This window comes from Zea mays, chromosome 6 (assembly GCF_902167145.1).
Source record: "Zea mays cultivar B73 chromosome 6, Zm-B73-REFERENCE-NAM-5.0, whole genome shotgun sequence".
Classification (NCBI taxonomy): Eukaryota; Viridiplantae; Streptophyta; class Magnoliopsida; order Poales; family Poaceae; genus Zea; species Zea mays.
The window spans coordinates 60,500,567-60,516,033 of record NC_050101.1 but is presented as its reverse complement, the minus strand read 5'-3'; positions in this window follow the sequence as shown (position 1 = coordinate 60,516,033).

Genomic DNA, 15,467 nt, shown 5'->3' with positions numbered 1-15,467 from the left:
CTTCGAAGACAACAGCTTACTAAGTCATGACACTTCAGTCTTGGATGCCCTCAATTCATCCCTATGATGGTCCAAGTCCGACATAGTAAAGCGATGGCTCCTCTCTAGGATAGTCAGGGAATTGCTAGCATCACGATATAATATATCTAGATTGTCATGAGAAGCAAGAAGCCGTTTACCTCTCCTCTTATAGGCAAGAAGAGCACTGAGCATCAAAGCAAAGGGGTCAAAGCAGAAACAGTTAGGAAAATCTACCTCATGAGCCATCTTCTCTGAATCAGGTTGGGCATTCAAAGAAGAGTTTAAGGTCCAAGCGCTGTCCAAGAATGCAGAAACCTGATTCAGATTATCTTGCTCTGGGTATACCTCTCCTCAGCATCGGAGCATCGCTGAGTCAGAGCTGGTGAAGCAGTAGGAAAAGAATATAAGATGTGAAACGAGAGAAGCAATAAACAGCAAGAAGGAAACCGCAGACCCACTAACCAAAGTTTGAGGCCTTCAATCATCTATTTGCCTCTGAAGCAGTAGAGGATTCCACTGCATCAAAGACAAAACATGGTCAGGGACAAGGGCACCACAAGATTTCAACTGGGCAGATACAGAGTTGAAATCATTCTGCAAGCTCAAAAGTTAGCAAGAGAACCCCATTTGTCAATGTAAATAATAAAAGGCAAAGATCAGCTCACCTGAAGATTAGAAAGAAATAAAGGAAGTCCTAGAGCTGGAAGCATCGATGCACTGTCTATCGTTGGATCATGGATATGGACAATGTTAAGAGCGTCACTCGGGGAGACCTCAGCTCCAACAGCAGGCGGCGGATTCCCAGCATCCGAGTCACTGGCCTCAAAGGTGACCGGACCGACGAGAGCAGTAGGCAAATTCGTCACCACGGGTTCCTCAGATTGAATCGGTGGCGATCTGACATGAACATCCATGGAGGCAGCCGAAGAGGAACCAAGCTTGGCACCCTTGGGGGCTGGGTCATCCTCGGCACCACCCTTAGGGACTAGGCCACCCTCAGCACCACCCTCGAGGGCTGGATTATCCTTAGCGGCACCCTTAGAAGCTGAAGCACCCTCGGTCATACCCAAAGGAGCCGGGTGACCTTGGTCGGCAACATCAAGGGCCAGTATGTCCTCGTGAGCTAGACCGCCTTCCAAGGTCGATGAAGAATGAGAAACTATTCAGGTTATCTCTTGCCCGATAGGATCACTAGACAAAGGGACGTCATCTAGGACCTCTAAACGGATGACAGAACTCTCAACCTTAGGAGGCTCTGATAAAAGGTGTTTAGGGATAATTTCTTCTAATGCATGGTCAATGGCAGACATTGTCAACCCCTGGAGACTAACAAGTCCTAATAAAAGCCTGCATTGGGATGTCACAGCTCCTGCTGCTGCGGCTGTTCTTGCGAACCAAGGGGACCTCTTCCTCTTGCTCCTCTTCATCCTCATCAAGCACACGACCACCAACTCTGACATCATCACAACGTCCAATGTTGTCCTCGAGGTTGGTGCTCGCCGGGCCACCACCGAGGAGTGAGGTCGTAGGATCAGCATCCAATTCCAAGCCTGATGACCGTCGAAGTCTCTTCCTTCTTTTCTTCCCCTCGGCAGGCACGACTAGATGGCTCGTCTGGCACGATCGTTTGCGACGAACACTTCCAGGACTCTGAACTCCTTCATCCTCACCAAGGCCATGTGCAGTTGCAACAGTCATCGACTCAGTATGGGTAGAGTTAGACGATTCACCTACCAGCATACAAAGAACAACATTCACCTCAGCCTCATCAGCGCTTGTCGGCATCTAGAAATGGGTCTGTCTCTCCTCTTCAGGGAGATTCTAGAACAGAGCAATGAAAGCCTCAATATCCTCTAGGGAGGTTTGCACTCTATGACCAGGATTGCCATCTTGAGCAGGAGGATTGGAGACGAACTCAGAAAAGGGGCTCTATGGAGGAAGATTCCAGGCAGAATAAGATAAAGGAGCACCAGCATTCGAAATCTTGCCTCTCAGCATCAAGTCAATTCGGCTCAGTATGTCTCCTTCAGGAATCCATCTGTTGGTAATTCGGGTAGGGTCATTGACCCCAGTATACATATAAGCCGGGTAAACTCTATCTTTCAGAGGTTGAATATTTTTGAAGACAAAATCAGCAACAATAGCTTCAGCAGTCAAGCCTCTATCTTTCAATGCACATATTTCAGCAAGCAGCACTCAGGACTCAGCTACTTCTGAATCTGTAGGGGCCTCTATCCAGCTAGGTGTTTGGACGTCAGGCTGCCTCCCCGATCGGGGAGGGAGGGACTTGTTGTGGTTCTCCATGGTAAACCACTCAAGGCACCATCCCTTGATACTGTCCTTCAAAGGGATATCGAGATATTCAACCTTCCTGCATCAGTGAAGCTCCAGGCTAGCACTGCCAACAAGCTGATGCTGTCCTCCAGCCATCTCGGGCTGGCAGTGGTAGAGATACTTCCAAAGCCCGAAATGAGAAAGAATTCCAAGGAAAGCTTTGCAGAGGTGAACAAAGATGGCAATTTGAAGAACAAAATTGGGGTTCAAGTGGGTAAGATTCAGAGAATAAACATCGAGAAGGCCGCGGAAGAAAGGAGAAGCTGGCAGGGCCAATCCTTGGATGAGAAATGGCACGAAGATAACAGCTTCGTGGGTGTCCCCTATCGGAACGGTAACCCAGCGCCAGATTCAGCAAGGACACAACTCTTTTGGCGGAAGAACACCAGTTTCGATGAGGTGCAGAATGTCAGCCTCGGAAATAACAGACGCATGGTTGTCGGTCAATGGAAGTTGGCTGATGGGATCGATTGGCGGGATGATTGGAATAGCAACACTCTGTCTCTTCCTCTTGGGAGCCATCGTGGTCTCTCGAGCGAGGCCGGTGGACTCAAGAACTCAGGAAACAGGAAAGCGGTGGAAAAAAAGCGAGAACTAGGGTTCGGAATTCAAGGGGATACGCCAGTAGAAGTATGGGTTGTCTCGATAAGTCGGGCGCAAACGCCAGGCTGTAACTCGGAAAAGTGGAGATCGCAAGCATCACTCGGGCATTACCTCTAAAATGTCGGCGAGCCACCAAATGCACAAACAGAACATGCAACAATGGATCAGCAAGGAACTGTGTTTTCATTCATAGGGGGAGATCATTACAAACTTGAGACCGACTCATGATGAGTTGGCCTCCTCACCCCTCCGTCATTACATCACATTACACTACACTACTACTTACACTACACTACTCTACTAACTAACACTACCTTATTTTACTACTACTTACTACTACTACTGCTACCGATACTAATAATTACACAAGCAGCATTATGCTGCCAGCCTTACCATCGCCGTCGTCGCCCTTACCACAGTCTCCCTTGCCGTCGCCGTCGCCCTTGTCGTCACCGTCGTCGCCCTTGCCGTCGACTTTGCCGCTGCCATCACCCTTGCTGTCGCCGCCGCCATCGCCCTCGCCGTTGCCATCTTCGCCGTCACCGCCGCCCTTGCTATCGTCATCGCCACTGCTGTCGTCGTCCTCGCCGTCGTCGCCCTCACCGTTGCTCCACTCCTTGGAGTTGGAGGAGTCTTCACCTCCTCCGAGGAGGTCTCCTCCGAGTCATCCAACCCACCGAGCCCGACATGCTCGATGGATCACCAATACACCCGGGCCGTGGTGGATAGCCCCATGGAGTCGTCCGAGTCCTCGGACGACACCACGTGGGATGTTGGAGCGGGCGACCGATCATACTCGGAGGAAACTTCCTCCGAGTACTCTGAGTCACCAAAGTCCTCCGAGGGTAGACATGGAGGATGCTTGCGCTTGCCGTCAGCACGGTGAGGCCATCCCTTGCCCCTCTTGCCCCTGCCCATGGTCGTGCAGAAAGTGGAAAAGTGACGAAGAAGAAGAGACCAAGTGATCAAGAGGAAGTGAAGAAAACAGCCATGGCAAGCAGGCTATTTAAAGAGGCCGAGGGGTGACCGTCCACTTCCTACCCCGCTCACCGAACACTCGCAAGAATTCAATAAGCAATTCAAGACACCTAAAAATGAGTCAGGCAACTAGCGTCGTTTCACGTAACACGACACTGGTTGGACCCAACTCAACTGCTCAGGCAAATGATTACACCCCTCCGTCACATCAAATTACTACTTTAGGACAACGCGATAAACACCTTTCGCGGGGCAGACACCCATTGGGTGTATCGCCCGGAATCTTCAAGATTTTCTGAAGAGGTGATACCCATAAAATATACGCAATGAATGTACCACGACAAAAAGAGGAGATCGGCTGAAACGGGAGGAAGCCCAAATGTGGTTACTGAAGCGCAAGTCCAATCAACAGAAGCATTAAAGTACGGGGCAGAGTGGTGTCCAGCCGAGGGCCCTCTGCCTCAAGCAGCCAGATGTCTAACTTGTCACAAATCAAATTGATTCCAGACCTAACAAGGCATGGACAGATGGCATTGCCTGGTTATTCTAAAAATGCTGATTTCAAAAGCATAAAGAGGAAGACCTTTGAATGGATTACTTCTAAAACCCACTTAAAGCTAGGGGGCTACACCCATTGGGTGCTCCTTTGGTGCACCCAACAGATTAACAATTCCTTGAGGTTGATTTCAAAAGCATAAAGGTGAAGACCTTTGAATGGATTACTTCTAAAATCCACTCAAAGCTCGGGGGCTACACCCAACAAATTCACAATACATTGAGGCCAAAATGCTGATTTCAAAAGCATAAAGGTGAAGACTTTTGAATGGATTACTTCTAAAATCCACTCAAAGCTTGTGGGCTACAACCATTGGGTACACCTTCGGTGCACCCAACTGATTCACAATACCATGAGGCCAAAATGCTGATTTCAAAAGCATAAAGATGAAGACCTTTGAATGGATTACTTCTAAAATCCACTCAAAGCTCGGGGGCTACACCCAATGGGTGCACCTTTGGTGCACCCAACAGCAGTACGAAAAATCAGGCCATGCAACGAACCCACAGGCAGGACCAGGAACCTTTGAGTCAATTATTTCAAAGTCAACTCAAAGAATGGGGGCTTGTGGGGGACAAATATCCCCTGGGTCCACTAGAAGGTGAAACCCCTTCCGTGGGGCCACAGACCAGTCGCCCCACAAGATCGTCTCGTCATGGGCCAGGCAAAGACCACAATTGAAATGGGCCGACCCAAGAAGGCAATGGGCTCGAGCCCGGATCATCCATGGATTATGCGTAATCTTAAGGGAGTTGTCCTTCTTTCCCATGCCCGATGCCCTCAAACGCCGGAGATAGATCGGGATGAAGCCGTCAGGTTTTCCTTAAGGTAAGCTAGGAGATAAGCCAGAAGAGTGTGATCAGCGTGTGCGTAGGGAGTGTCCCACTGTCATGTATATAAGGCCTATGGGGACCCCATCATTTTCAACTCATTAGCACCTCTCCATTCAGGAAATATCACTTGTAAACACACCACACATACAAAGCCACCCTAGGAAGTAGGGTATTACACCTCTCAAAGCGGCCCGAACCTGTAGAAAATCGCTCATCGCTCTCTCTCTCTCTCTATCTCTCTCTCATGCTTCTGGCACGAACCATCGAGCTACGATCAACAACACCATACTACCTAAAAGCACCATGAGGGTACCCCTGGGTGTGCGGTCGGACACTATACACCGACAGTTGTGGATCTGGTTTTCAACTGCTGGGATTAGATCTTGCCACACCGATTCGAGCAAGTGGATCGAGGTCGTTGAGATCTGATCGGGCGGATCTGGATGGCTCCGGATTATTTAAATCCAGACCGTAGATTCCAAATCCATCGGATGCATGCTTAAACCCACTTGGATCTAATCCCGATGATTGGTATCCAATCGTGCGGTCGATAACTGCGCGTACCACTTTGTGGTGGTTATTTTACTTAAGAGACCCTAGGCTCTGGGTAAATCAACCCACCGTCCGCCCCCTGTGCAAAGTAATTTCATTTAGGCCCTGAAATTTACAAGGAGATCCCTAGAAAACTTCAGAATAGTACCCGCAGTCCAGAGCCATTAGAATTAATCAAAAATTAATAAAGAAAATGATTTTTAGTGTAAAAATAATTACAAAAACTTGTTTAATTCGTATTTAATTCATCTTAACTTCTTTTTGATCCATTCCAGTTGTTAATATTGTATATCATTTGGTAACCGTGTTTTATCATGAAATATAGATTAAAATTATGCATTTAATTTATTCTATATTAAACACCTAAATCTTTAGAAAATCATAGCTCTTTAACGGTAACTCCGATTTTAGTGGTTCTCGAACCTAGGATCTAATTACGATGCGTAGAATATTATTATTGTAATACCCAAGTTGTAAGGAATAAGAAAAGAGATAATTTTATTTATGTGAATGGCCTAGACCTACTATCATATATGAACACCCACAATTAAAAAAAATAAATAAATGACATGTGACACATGACTAATTTGTGCATCATGTTGAGGTTTATTTGTTTGTGCATTCACTCATGAAGATAATGATAAAAGAAATATACTTAAGTTGAAATAGGCATTTAAAACTAATTTTGGAAATTAAGAATTGGAAGAAAGAAAGAGGAATGCTAAATAAAAATAAAGAAAATATAAATATAAATAATTAAAACCCTCCATACTATTTTGTCTTCTTTGTAATTTTAAATTGGGTACAAATTCACAGCAGAATTCAAATTTGAATTTCAAACTAAAAAAAGAAAATCAAGAAAAAGAAAAGAAAAAAAAGAAGAATTAGCCCAAACTGTGCTGGCATCCTTACTTCCGGGCCATCAACCCGTGGACCCGCGCGGCCTGTACCAGTTTATCCCACATCCGCCGGCGCGTGCTAGCTTCCTAGTAGCTGACCAAGCGGGCCCACTACCCAGTCTCTTCCTCAACATGTATACGTTGGATCCTGGCACTGGCACCACGGGTTGAGGAGCAGTCTGCCCCCACGCCATACCGTTGGGCGATCGTGAGCTCCGAGGATAGCGCGCGCATAACCGCCACTCGTCCGCGGTTGGACACTATTACTGGGGCACCTGACTCCCACAACTGTGCACCACATTTCTATATACCTATTTCCCTACGCGCGGCGTGGTGCGGACACCGGTGGTCGGAAGAACCGTAGTGCCACCTTCTCGTTCCAGTTCGCATGGAGGAGCCCCAACTGTGTTGTGGCTGTGGCGCCTGCCCATTGGCGCGGGTAAAGGGAGAGTGGTCGGTGCCGCCTCCGCACGGAACTAGGGTTTCAATGTCAAGCGGTGGCTAGCGCATGGGATCTCTCGTGAGTGCTTCGGATATGGGCAGGCCTTGATGAAATATCCGGACTTTCCACAATTGAAGCAACCACTGGAGGAACTGGGAAGTGCAGGGAAACGAGCACCAGGGGCACTCGACTGATTGGTCGAGACGGGGGCAGGAGTGGGACGAATGAACACAAGTTGTCTCAAGGGATATCTGGGTGGGCGAGGAGAAGAACGATTTGAATTGAAAGGTCGGATTACCAACCTTGTCCTCTTTACAGGTCCTTGAGTTGATCTTTCACTCGCATATCCTTTTGACTTTCCTTGTCCCACATTTTTGACTTCAACTGACAGTGTTGTACTAACAGCCCTGCTACATGTGAGGTCCAGACACGTTGCCATCTTGCGCTGGAGTCTATCATTTAGTCCCCTCATGAAGCAATTCTTCTTTTTTCAAGTCTGTGTCCACCTGATCAATGGCGTATTGGGAGAGGTGATTGAATTTATTGAGATATTGCATCACAGAATCTCCCCTTGCTTCAGTCGGATGAACTCTTCCAGTTTCATTTGTAGCACTCCTTCCGAAACATAATGTTCCCTAAATGCCAGCTTGAACTCTTCCCAAGTGACTTGATGTCCCGCAGGCTAGATGGCGGAAAAGTTTGCCCACCAGGTGTTGACGGGGCCTCTTAATTGTTGAGCGGCAAATAGGGGCTTCTGTATCTCGGTGCATTGGATTAGCCCGAATTTTTGTTCCATCACTCGCAACCATTCATCAGCTTCCAGGGGTTCCTCCGCCTTGACAAAGAGCGGTAGATGGGTCTCGGAGAACTCCAGATAGGTGGTGTCGCGTGGTCCTTGAGGTGGACCCCTTCCTCCGTGTTGTTGAAATTGGTTTCCCGCCATTTCGCGCAGAAAGCGCGTGTTGTCGACGATGGCGTTGACCAAAACAGTGATAGCCTCGGCAAGGGTAGGAGGTACAAGTAGCGGATTGGGAGTGTCCTCCCCGCCGCGGGATGTACCTGCCCCATCATGAGCACGAGTCCAGGATGGCATCTGAGGCAAAAGAAACATTTGGAAATATAACATGCCAAACATACATCGTCTTTATTACATTGCTGAACTATAATAATTATACATACTCCGTTATACAATTCAACTTCATTACTTATTTTACATAAGTACATTACTTAAACTATACTATTCTAATTTTCTTCGTCCTTATCTGCTTCACTGCCTCTTCAGGAGACCGTTCATCAGCAAGGTTCATGGATGGAGGGGCTCTAAAAAGGTCAAGTCCTGCATCAGATCCTCCATTTGCTGTTCCAGATGGTCTAGCTCCCATTGTTGCCACTTCGGGTGGCCAAAAATGAAAAGGAGCATGCAAAGCACTTGTGGATCGTGCTAACGCGCTTAAGGGAACATCAGTTGTATGCCAAATTCAGCAAATGCACGTTCTGGTTGGAGAAAATCCAGTTTCTTGGACATGTATTGTCCGCTAAAGGGATTGCGGTTGATCCCAGCAAAGTCAAGGATATTCTAGAATGAAACTCACCTACTACCGTACATCAAGTTCGGAGTTTTCTTGGACTGGCTGGTTATTACCGCAGGTTCATACTAGATTTCATCAAGATCTGGAACTAGCTGCAGTGGTTCATACTGGTGATAGCCTATGCTTCAAGGCAGCTGTCATGATCTGGAACTAGCTGCAGTGGTTCATGCCCTTAAGATTTGGCGTCACTATGTGCTGGAGAATACATGCCATTTGTATACGGATCACAAAAGTTTGAAGTATATCTTTACCCAGTCAGAACTTAACATGAGACAAAGAAGGTGGCTTGAGCTAATCAAAGATTATGACTTGGAAATTCATTATCACCCAGGAAAAGCCAATGCGGTGGCAGATGCTTTAAGTCGCAAGACTTTTTGTCATTGTCTTACAGTAAGAACACCTGGCACCACTTTATGTCAAGAAATAGAAACGTTGAATCTGGGGATAATCCAACAAGGAACTTTAATGAATTTGAAGTTTGAGTCAGTTCTTCTGCAAAGAATTATTGACGCTCAAAGAACAGATAAGGGTATGAAGTACATTCATGAGAAAATGGAGGCCGACAAAGCAAATTGTTTCAAGAAAGGTAATCAAGGAATAATATGGTTTAAGGATCGCATAGTAGTGCCAAAGGATACTGAGGTCCGCCAACAAATCCTGGACGAAGCTCATCATAGTTGATATTCCATTCATCCTGAAGATGTATCAATACTTAAGGCAACATTATTGGTGGAGTAAAATGAAGATTGAAATCGCACACTATGTGGCAAAGTGTGACACTTGCAGATGAGTCAAGGCCATACATATGAAGGCTGCTAGGCCATTACAACCCTTGCCCATCCCAGCCTGGAAATGGGAAGATATTAGTATGGATTTCATTGTGGGATTACCCAAAATAGCTAGAGGATTTGACTCTATTTGGGTCATAATTGATCGGCTTACAAAGATTGCACATTTTCTTCCTGCCAAGGCAAAATATCCAGTGGTTGCATATGCTAAACTTTATATTGCTCGTATTCTTAGTTTACATGGAATTCCAAAGACGATAGTGTCGGATGGGGACCACAATTTGTATCCAAGTTTTGGGAAGAGCTGCACAAATCCTTGGGTACTAAATTACTCCACAGTTCGGCTTATCATCCTCAAACAAGTGAACAAACTGAGAAAATAAATCAGATACTTGAAGATATGCTACGGGCATGTGTCCTGGAGTTACCACAGAAATGGGATGATTGTCTGCCATTGGCAGAATTTTCTTATAATAACAGCTATCAAGAAAGCATTAAAATGGCACCATTTGAAACATTGTACGGGCGATGATGCCGAACACCCTTAAATTGGTCAGAACCCGGAGAACGGTGGTTTTTCATGCCTGACTTGGTTAAAGAAACAGAGGAAAAGGTTCAATGGATAAGATACCACTTGAAAGAAGCTCAAGCTCGACAGAAAAACTATGCGGATAAACGATGCCGACCTTTGATCTTTCAAGCCAAGGATTATGTATACCTAAAAGTATCACCGATGAAGGGTGTCAATCGTTTCGGGGTAAAAAGAAAGTTGGCACCTTGATATATTGGCCCGTTTCCCATTCTTGACAATGCGGACCAGTGGCGTACAGACTTCAATTGCCTGAATCATTGTCTGCGGTACATAATGTGTTTCATGTATCCCAGTTGAAGAAATGTCTTCGGATTCCTGATTAAACCATAGATGTGGTGGATGTTACTTTGGAGCCAGACTTGACTTATTCGGAACATCCCATTCGAATTCTGGATCAAAAGGACAGAATCACCCGAAAAAGGACTCTTAAATTCTATAAGGTACAACGGAACCAGCACACTGAAGACGAAGCTACTTGGGAGACTCAAGATTTCTTGGAGAAAAATTTTCCTATGTTTTTAGCTTCATGTAACCTGTAAATATTTGTATACCTTATTGTAAGGGTTTTTTTAATTCGGTGCCCTTAGTTTTGGTGGTGTGCTCACCTATACCCTTAGTCGTGTTTTTTTCTCAGCTGTGCCCTTCGAGTGCTATAGAACAGAAGGGCACAGCTGAGCAAAAAACACGACTAAGGGTATAGGTGAGCACACCACCAAAACTAAGGGCACCAATTTAAAAATCCCATTGTAAAGTTGGAACAAGCTCCATACCACCCCCTACTATGTAAGAAAAAAAAGAAATAAAGTTGTGACGTGTTTCATTTTCCATTACTTACCCTAGGATCTTAAATCTTGGGACAAGATTCTTTTATGGGGGGAAGGATGTAACACCCCTGGTGTTACTAGAACTAAAACTTGAGCATGGCATCATATCCATTGACATGTCATTATGTTTGTTACACCTAGAATGCATCTACTAGGTAAAACTTCAAAACCAGTGTGAGATGGTGACTTGAGGTGTTCTTAGCCCTAGGGTAGGGTGCTGAACCCTGGGATTAGGGCATATGGGTAAATATGAAACCAAATTGAGTCGTACCTCAAAAGTTATTGGAAATGTTCACAAAAGATTAAGTTTGATGGATTTGAGTGGCAAAAAAACCCTAAAGGGAACCCTAAAAACCCTAATTTGGGCTCTATGGGTGATTTCAATTTATATACACTTTTGGACCAAAGTGTATATATCAAAGTGGTAGAATATAAAAAACCAAACAACTTTTACATTGAAGGATTTTCATGTAATGTGGAACAATTTGGACTTAATTGCAAAAACGCCCAAGAACACTCATATGGCTTAAACCCTGAAATTAGTGACATTGGGCAAAGTTTGTACCCTTGTATTTCCTAATCCATGAAGATTTTGCCTTAAGTCACTACTACAAAATGGTAGAGATATGTTAGTAGTTCAAAGTTGATTAAGTGACTTAGCCTTGATGTTGTATGGAAATTGGGATAAAATACCCTAGAAGTCGGGTTGTCAGACAACTTCAGTTCTGAAAACTAAGTTTAGTGACATTTGGTTAACTTTGGAGGCAGTTTGTGGTTAATTCGATGATTAAGGCCAGGGTCACTGTGGCAGAGTTGAAGCCCTAACATTGGTGAACAAATTTGTTGTATTAAGCTTGGCCTAATGCTCTACGATTTTTGGAGTAAATCGCTCCCAAACTTCGGTCGTCAGGCACTCGGGAGGGTGTTCAGTGATGAACAGTAACCTAACGAAGATCGCCAGGTTCAGTGCACTGCAGCCGGTGATCTCGCGCTGACATCCGAGTTTGCTGGGGAGATTTGTGCTTGGCGCGAAGTGGATAACCGCGGTGGGGGGGGGTAAAATATGTGGCGGGGGGTGGATTTGGTCGCGGGCAGGAGCTTATCGGCTGCACTTGATGGCCGTGCGACATGGCCGAGCAGCTGGTCTCGTTGTGGGATGCCGGCGGTCTCAATTGCGCCACGTCGTGACCGTTTCACCACGTAGCTATAACCATGGCACGCCAGGAATTACCATATTTGAGCCCTTGCACCGGTAGGCGCCACGACGAACTCGCTAGTGAAATATCCCACTGCGGTCGTGTTCGTCTTTGGCCAAAATTGGCGTGATGCGTAGCCAATCCTTTTAAATTGAGTGATGCCCTCGCTTCGCCTCTCTGTTAAGCCTTCATTCCACCCCCAGGTAGGCGTTCTCGTGCACCGTAGCCCCCAGTCATCGGATTTCCCCCAAATTTGTCATCCGCGCTGTCGTGAGAAGTCGCGCCGTGGCCAGCCACCCACAGGTCCATTTGCATCCTTCTCGTCCGTGTTTCTACACCCTCTTGCGTCTGTGATGCTCATCGGCTCAACCAAATGAACTCTATCGCGCCGTAGCATTGTGAACGTGACGGTATTGTCCGGGAACGCTACCGCGGACATGGCTTCCGTAGACCGGTCGTTCTAGGTAGTCTTCATCCAAGTTTACGCAAGCATGGTAGCCCTAGCTGGCCACTGATTCTTCCCTAGTCGCTTGGTTGAACGCTAACAACTCTTATAACCTAGGACGAGCTCGCCGGAGCATTTACGCCGCGGTTCTCACAAACAGACCTGATTGAGTGACAGACTAACCAAATTAAGTATAGAAAGGGGTTCGGTTAGCATCTGTGATTGATCCCGTACACTTGACGTCGTCGGAACGGGTCCCTGCCGGCGAGTGCACTCGGTTCTGGCTAGGTGTTTGACCTGTGCGTGGTTAGGGACTCAAGTTGTGAAGAGATAGAAGTGCGAGGGGTTTTGCGCGAATGTTAGAGAGACACATGAATAGCGCCACGGATTCTTTACCAGTTATTCAAAAGGGCGGGGGCCTCCGCGCAAAACCACCAGCGCGGGTGCGCGCAGGCGTGTTTCCTCCGTTCCCGGGCTGACTTGAGCCGATTTGATCCTAGTACTATTCATAGTTTTACCTTTTTCTTTTTTCGCCAGACTCGAAAAATTGTAGAGAATTCTAGAAAAATGGTAAAAATATGAGACCAATTTTATTATACTTTTAAAATCATCTTGTATTTAATAAAAATAGTTCCAAGATTTTTATCCCAAGCCTGGAATTATTTAGCATTTAAAGATGCCTAAACCTAGCCTTTTAGAATTTTAGAATTAATTTGGTAGCTCCAAAAATAATAAAACTTTTTGGGCAAGCTTGGTTTAATGATTAAAGCCCTTGAGTAAAGTTTGTCATGCTTTGGACATTGTTTGGTCCCAAACCTAAGACACTAGCTTCCTAGGATATAATTGCCTAACCCTAATAGAGTGTTAACTCAGGAAACCCTAGTAACTAGTGTGTACCGTGAAGTAAAATTGTATTCAAGATACAACTTAGTGTGTTTCTATTATAATTGCATATTCATAGCATCACATGAGCATTCATGTATATGTATATGTATAGAGAACGAAGAAGAAGTGGTAGTCGAAGAAGAAGTTGCCCCGCAAGCTGAAATTCCACCTGTCGAGAACAACTTCTATTTTGACATATGTGGGACAGATCCTGAGCCTCCTACAACACAAGACAAGCCCCAGTGCATTTACCCCTTTCCTTGTTGTTTAAAACTCTTTATCACTTGAGATGATGCATTAGGTGATAGGAGTTGAGTGCTAAACAATTGCTGCATTTCCTTCCTTGGAACTGATTACCATTCCTTGATACCTGTTTTACTTAAAAGTTTCTTTGGTGTTTAGCTTTGCTTTAGAAAACAAAATGTTTTGTTTTAAACAAAAGATGATGCTTCATATGGAATGGGAAGTTTCAAAGAAAAGACTTGATGGTGAATCCATCATGGTCGTGATGGGTTCAACATCTGAAAAGATGTACCTCTGCCAGGTACCAAACTTCGAGTTTTGAATGATAAAGACGAGACCGGGCGGGTGACTTGCACGAGAAGCAAGTCTCGGTGTAGTGTCTCCGTCTGAGTCGATTAAGGACCGTGTCGATGTAGGCTTGATGATTGAGGACCTTTTAACTGACCACATGCCTCGTCATGGGTAAGCTTTTCCTTGGTCGGACCAATACCAGAAAGGCCACCATGCAATGAGAGTGGAGAGATGGCGAGAGTAGCGTGTATCCTCAATGGCAAGAGGCTGGACGGTGGTGTATTTGTGCTCTCGGTTGGTGTGAACCCATTCTGGTCACGAGAAACCCGGTGGCGAGTTGACATATGCAAGGGTTAAGTGCTACATATATCATGTGGTTGGAGATCCCCAGCTGGGTATTAATCGATTCGGATCGCCGCTACTTCTCGGACATGAAGACTTGGTCACTGCCCTACACGTAGCAATCCAGTAAAGTGAAGGGCTGATAAAAGACCGCTAGCATAGGCTAAGAGCCTGAACTAGGATAGAAGGAACTCTAGATACAAGTAATGACTTAACCTGATAATAAAACTAGATTTTTAAGGATCCACTGTTAGTAAGCATTTATGCAAACAGAGTCATTGATTCTTGATAAGCTTACCTTGAACCACACAAGCCAGCATATCCTTGAGAGTCTTTTCCTTTGTTGGGTAAGATTTGCGAAAGTACACTCCGTAATCAGGGTTTTCTAACCTATGTTGTTGTAGGTGATGAAACAGCCGAGTTTTGCTGTTTCTGCTCGAAGGTGGTACCAAACGAGGAGGCAAATCAGTGAAATTGTCTGTGGGAGGATGTTTTACCTCCCTGATATGTAATATTATGTTATGCACTCAGACACCCGGTGTTGTAATAAATACTCTCTCTATATGTTATATATGAATGTAAATTATGTTATTGTAATCCTTCCGCTTATTCTTACTCCGATTATGTGTGTAATGTCTGCGTGATGGGTGAAGCGCTCTTGGGCGATATGATGATGATACAGATGACCGAACTTGTCGAGTTATTATGCGCATCTACATGATTGTCCAAGATCCTTGAGACAAGGACAACTGTAGGTGGGCCTAATACCTTGGGAGGTTCCGTGACACCAGAGAACAGGGAAATTAACTAAATGAATATATAAATTGATTTTTAGTGTAAAAATAATTGCTAAGACTTGTTTAATCCCTAGAAAATTCATATTTAGTCCAAATTGATCCATTCCAGTTCCCATAATTTTGCATTAACATTATCTATAACTCAATAGCACTGTGCTAACATGAAAAGTTTATTAAAATTTATCTCATAATTAATCTTGTACGAAACACATAAAACCTTTAGAAATCCATAATTTAAAATCCGTAACTCCAAATTT